Source organism: Triticum aestivum, chromosome 7A (assembly GCF_018294505.1).
Source record: "Triticum aestivum cultivar Chinese Spring chromosome 7A, IWGSC CS RefSeq v2.1, whole genome shotgun sequence".
Classification (NCBI taxonomy): domain Eukaryota; kingdom Viridiplantae; phylum Streptophyta; class Magnoliopsida; order Poales; family Poaceae; genus Triticum; species Triticum aestivum.
Genome location: NC_057812.1, coordinates 58207119 through 58213761, shown reverse-complemented (window position 1 = coordinate 58213761; position 6643 = coordinate 58207119). Strand labels below are relative to the sequence as shown.

At 44.4% G+C, this 6643-nt stretch overlaps 1 pseudogene; it reads left to right on the top strand.

Annotated features, from left to right (window-relative positions):
* Window positions 1–3287: 3287 nt before the first annotated feature.
* Window positions 3288–3912, top strand: LOC123153006 (uncharacterized; annotated as a pseudogene).
* The last annotated feature ends 2731 nt before the right edge of the window (window positions 3913–6643 follow it).

Below are 6643 nucleotides of genomic sequence, written 5' to 3'. Positions count from 1 at the left end.
GTAGCACCATGATCTTCATGATAGAGAGTTTCTTGTTTTGTCACTTTCATATACTAGTGGGAATTTATCATTATAGAACTTGGCTTGTATATTCCAAAAATGGGCCTCCGCAAGTGCCCTAGGTCTTCGTGTGCAAGCAAGTTGGATGCACACCCACTAGTTTCTTTTGTTGAGCTTTCATACATTTATAGCTCTAGTGCATCCGTTGCATGGCAATCCCTACTCCTTGCATTAACATCAATCTATGGGCATCTCCATATCTCATTGATTAGCCACATTGATGTGAGACTTTCTCCTTTTTTATTGTCTTCTCCACATAACCCCCATCATTATACTCTATTCCACCCAAAGTGCTATATCCATGGCTCACGCTCATGTATTGCGTGAAGGTTTATAAAGTTTGAGATTACTAAAGTATGAAACAATTGCTTGGCTTGTCATCGGGGTTGTGCATGATGAGAGCATTCTTGTGTGACGAAAATGGAGCATGACTAAACTATATGATTTTGTAGGGATGAACTTCGTTTGGCCATGTTATTTTGAGAAGACATAATTGCTTAGTTAGTATGCTTGAAGTATTATTATTTCTATGTCAATATTAAACTTTTGTCTTGAATCTTTCGAATCTGAATATTCATGCCACAATTAAGAAGAATTACATTGAAATTATGCCTAGTAGCATTCCACATCAAAAATTCTGTTTTTATCATTTACGTACTCAAGGACGAGCAGGAATTAAGCTTGGGGATGCTTGATACGTCTCCAACGTATCTATAATTTTTGATTGTTCCATGCTATATTATCTTCCGTTTTGGACATTATTGGACTTTATTATACACTTTTATATTATTTTTGGGACTAACCTACTAACCGGAGGCCCAACCCAGAATTGCTGTTTTTTTGCCTATTTTAGGGTTTCGAAGAAAAGGAATATCAAACGGAGTCCAAACGGAATGAAACCTTCGGGAACGTGATTTTTGGAACGAACAAGATCCAGGAGACTTGGACCCTACGTCAAGCAACCAACAGTGAAGCCACGAGGTAGGGGGGCGCGCCTACCCCCCAGGCGCGCCCTCCACCCTCGTGGGCCCCCTGTTGCTCCACCGACGTACTCCTTCCTCCTATATATACCTACGTACCCCCAAACGATCAAATACGGAGCCAAAACCCTAATTACACCGCCGTAACTTTCTGTATCCACGAGATCCCATCTTGGGGCCTGTTCCGGAGCTCCGCTGGAGGGGGCATCGATCACGGAGGGCTTCTACATCAACACCATAGCCTCTCCGATGAAGTGTGAGTAGCTTACCTCAGACCTTCGGGTCCATAGTTATTAGCTAGATGGCTTCTTCTCTCTTTTTGGATCTCAATACAAAGTTCGCCCCCTCTCTTGTGGAGATCTATTCGATGTAATCTTCTTTTGCGGCGTGTTTGTTGAGACCGATGAATTGTGGGTTTATGATCAAGTTTATCTATGAACAATATTTGAATCTTCTCTGAATTCTTTTATGTATGATTGGTTATCTTTGCAAGTCTCTTCGAATTATCAGTTTGGTTTGGCCTACTAGATTGATCTTTCTTGCAATGGGAGAAGTGCTTAGCTTTGGGTTCAAGCTTGCAGTGTCCTTTCCCAGTGACAGTAGGGGCAGCAAGGCATTTATTGTATTGTTGCCATCGAGGATAACAAGATGGGGTTTTCATCATATTGCATGATTTTATCCCTCTACATCATGTCATCTTGCTTAAAGCGTTACTCTATTCTTATGAACTTAATACTCTAGATGCATGCTGGATAGCGGTCGATGTGTGGAGTAATAGTAGTAGATGCAGGCAGGAGTCGGTCTACTTGTCTCGGACGTGATGCCTATATACATGATCATACCTAGATATTCTCATAACTATGCTCAATTCTGTCAATTGCTCAATAGTAATTTGTTCACCCACCGTAAAATACTTATGGTCTTGAGAGAAGCCACTAGTGAAACCTATGGCCCCCGGGTCTATCTTCCATCATATTAATCTTCCAACACTTAGTTATCTTCATTGCCTTTTATTTTACTTTGCATCTTTATCATAAAAATACCAAAAATATTATCTTATCTTATCTATCAGATCTCACTCTCGTAAGTGACCGTGTAGGGATTGACAACCCCTTATCGCGTTGGTTGCGAGGATTTATTTGTTTTGTGTAGGTGCGAGGGACTGTCGCGTAGCCTCCTACTGGATTGATACCTTGGTTCTCAAAACTGAGGGAAATACTTATGCTACTTTGCTGCACCACCCTTTCCTCTTCAAGGGAAAACCAACGCATGTGCTCAAGAGGTAGCAGGTCCCTCCGCACCACCAAAGCCGCACGGAGGTCCCGCCGTGCCGTTGATGTAGCAGACTGGTCTGGCCATGCTACGGAAGCAGCAGAGATGTCCCGCCGCGCCGCTGAAGTAGTAGGGAGGTCCCGCCGTGCCGGCCTGGGAAAATTTCTCGCGGGCAGGCGAGGACTCTTGTAGGCGCATGCATGCGATAGTCCATAGCCAGATGGATCAGGTCTCCGGCTGGGCGAGGATGAGGACGAGGCTACCGGCGTCATCCAACAACTACGGGAGGGCAATGCGAAGCTCCGGGGTGAGCGCGACCTGCTGGGGGTGAAGATCGCTGGAAGGGAGAAGCAGGAGGAGGAGACCACTGCCTTGTTGCAGAGGACGGGCGTCATCATCAAGAAACTTATGGACGAGAATGCCATGGTCCCACTACAAGGGAAAGCCTTATACACAGAATCTTAGCAGCAGCGCGATTTAAAAACAAACGCTACTACTAATTAGCAGTAGCGAGCTTGAGAAAACCGCACTGCTAATAACCTCATAGTTGTAGCGTGGGTTTTTACCCCTCGCTACTACTAAGTTATTTCCACTGTGCCTCCCGAGACCAGCCGTAGTTGTAGCGCGGGTTGTAAAACCTACGCTACTACTACGTGGATAGCCATAGCGCAGGTCAGACACCCGCACTACTACTAGTCTCCCACGCCACCCACCCCCGCCGGATACACTCCCACCTGCAACCGTCCCACACCACTCAACCCATGTTTGTCTAAAAAAATCCACCAACGCCCGATCCAGATCCCCTCCGCCTCCATCCCCCGCTGCATGCGCCACGCCGGCGGCCGCGTGGCCGCCGCTCCCCGTCTCGCGCCGCTGCTCTCCCCTCCCCCCCAGTCCAGCGAGCTCGTCGACGAATCTCGTATTCATCATATCGCCGTCGCTGGCCGCATCCCGTCCCAGCCCACCAGCCCGCCGATGGCCTTCTCCTCGTTCCCATGGCTGTTCTGCCGCCGAGCCGGTGGCAGCGTAAGCGGCGGAACCGGCCCAAGCAAACCCTCTGTCGCGGAGGGGAAGGAGGAGGATGCGAAGGAGCTCGGCATCACGCGGCAGCTCCTTGACTTCCTCCGTACACTCTCCCCTGACGCCTTCAAGTCCTTCCCCTCCAGCTCCACCAAGGCACCCCCTCCTTCCTCCCTTCTCGATTCCGCTCCCCTGCTAGTTCCCTCTCGATTACTGGCGGTGCTATGCTTTGTCACAGGAGGATCCGCGGAGTCGGCGGCCGAGCTCTCGGACTGGCAGCAGCGGCACGCCGTCCTCGTGCTCGCCAGAGCCAAGGTAGGTCTCCCGCAGATCTCGTCCTCTGCTTCGCCCAAGACAGAGATGGCTCTCAGGTCTCAAACTGTAATTTGTGATCCCTGCAGGAAATCGCTAAGGTCCGCTATGATCTGTGCCCACGCCACATGAAGGACAAGTAGTTCTGGACATACATCTTATCGTAAGCTCTTGCCTCGTTAGCTTTCGCCCATGTGTGAGTGCATTGTTCCAGTCCAAGTGCTCAATTAGCTTCATGCTGGTCTTGATTTTGTGAATCTTCAGTTAGGAATTCTAGTCCATGGTGCTCCTTAATACCCAGCAAACTATATTTGTACCTAAACATGATCGTCCTAGTTGCGTGTGTACAGTTGTGCTGTTTTGTATATATAATAAACATCCAGCAAAAGGGATTGGCATTAAAGATGAGAAATTATGTCAAATGTGAGTACCTATTTTTGTAAAAGCTCAGCAAAAAGGGGACACCATCATGTAAAGTGTGGTCTCTGTTTGCTGAACAACTATCCATGAGGTGTAATATAAGTAAGGTGCTGGTCCTAATATAAGTAATAACAAACCATGGCTAGTGATAATTCCTCTGTTGTTCCATCCTTTATATATGCAAAAGAATACACACATGCCTGTTCCAGATATGGCCAAAGTTGTAAACACTAGATAATCCATCAACTGGGCTTTTGATGCCATCCTGCAGCACGCGTTGTTGGGTTTGACTCTAGCCAATTTCATTTTCAGGTAGGTTGGTGGGTGGGATATGCTAATGACACCGATGACTCAATCCGGAGGATTGTGCGGATAAACCCTGGTGTCGGGAGATACGTCGCCAGGAGCTACAGCCCAAGGTCCGGTTTCTCCGTTCTCTTAAGTTCGGTTGATGCAAAATTGAACATGCAAATTTTTAGCCTAATTTATCACAAGTGAGGAGCAGTGAATTCTATAGTCCATTAGCTATGGTTGATCGGCAACTGCATAAGCTTCTATTTATACTTCTAAATTTTGAGTGATTGTATGAGCAAATGAGTGCTACAAATGTACAATTTTGTTTGTTTAGGCAAACACCTCACAGTACTCAAAAGTACAGTTTTGTAGAAACCATAGTATTCTGATTGAGCTAGTAAGATTTAGTTTATGTAAGTTTAGCAGATGAACTAGTAGGATCCTTCTGCTGAACTGCAACTAGTAGGACGGCTTGCGATTAGATTAGTCTAGTCTATGCAGCAGGTGCACGCTCTAAGCTCGCTCGCAAGGTGTTTGCAATAATGCCTCTAGGAATGTTGAAATGTCAATTTGTTCAATCAATGTAGACTTCTGTGTTCCACAAGATTCAAAGGAGCCTATGGACCTTAAACTTTGCTCATTAAATTGAAAAGAAAACATTGTACTATTCGTACACAAACAAAACATCTATGGGTGGGGATGTTGGCATTGCGCGATTAAATTGAAAAAGAAAATGCTCTGATCAGATTAGCATATACGGTGTGCTTCATGCATCCAAGAGACCAAGACGTCTTCTCTTCTCTATGGAGAGAAGCTGATTTGCATTGACGGCTAATGATGATTCTTTGTGTTCCATAGTTTAAAAGGCAACCATTTTGCACTGGATAACCAAGTATTCTGCTAGGGTTAAATTTAATTAAGAATGTTGTTCCTTTGTTATATGGAAGAAGGCTTCATGGTTAGCATTATTTATTATAACACATTCATATAAGATTTTCTTGCCACTGTAAGTAGGAAGTTAATTTTTTGGGTCTGTTTTGTTCTGCGGGGATTTTGGTCTGTTTTTCTAATAGTATATATGATCATTCAGTCACAGTTCCAGTATTTTAGAACTAAAGCTCCCCCTAATTAAAATGCAGAAACGTGCTTTCTTTCATTATGTTTCAGAAACACTAGAAAATATCTCTTGACAAACTTCTTCATGGAACTAATATTTTTATGATAATGACAAATTGGATTTATAATCTTTAACCTCGAATCTTTATAGGATTTTGGTTACTACCATATCTGCTCTTGCAGGTCTACTAGAGTATCCACTTCTGAGGTTGATTTTCAAAATGTGTATATCTAATATTTCTTACTGCAGCTTTAAGCTTCACTGTCATCTAACTTTGTCTAGTTAATATACTTACTCGGCAACATGGAAAGTTTCCACATTTGTTCTAGCTGTCTCTATGGGTTAGCGACTTAGCATATATGTTGTAATAAGGTTTCACATTTGCTTCTCTGACAAGGTCTGTTTTTATTCATAGGTAGAAGATAGCGATAGAGTGTTGCCGGATAATGAGATGTTGAAGCGGCAGACTGAATCCATGACACCGAAGTGCAACTGCGGCAGATTATCTCTATCTTTACTTTTCATTTTTCTTATTATTGAGTGAGAACAGAATGAGGAACTGTGTGATAGTACATACAACAACTGTAGTAAAAAGAAACTTATGTTTTCAATTGTTAATGACATAGATACTTGCATGTTCTTTGAAGTGGTCATTTGTGAGTTGCAATGCATAATGAGGTTTTTTAGCTGATTTATTTCCTTCGGTTCCGGTTAACCATGAAATAGGAGCCCAGCACTGCTCACTATTGTTGTGTTTACTGGGAACTGTATGCATAAAATGGAATTGGTGGATTTTATTTTTTTAATTATAAATTAGTTAGTAGTGGCGTGGGAAAAGACTGCGCGCTACTAGTATTTAGGATACTAGTAGCGTTGGTAGTATGGACACGCTGCTACTATTTTGCTAGTAGTGGCGCGGGTACTAAATAGCAGTAGCATGGGTGGCACACGCTACTACTAACTTTGTTAGTAGTAGCGCGGCTTCAACCCACGCTATTACTAATTATTAGCTGTAGCGCCTTATTGGTAGCGCGGGTACCCGCGCTGCTGATAGGCCTAAAACCCGCGCTGCTGCTAGGCTTTTCCCTAGTAGTGTCCGCATCGAGCGCAACAGGCTGGTGGAGGAATCCATGGATGCTGCCAAGCAGTGTATTAAGGACATGAAACT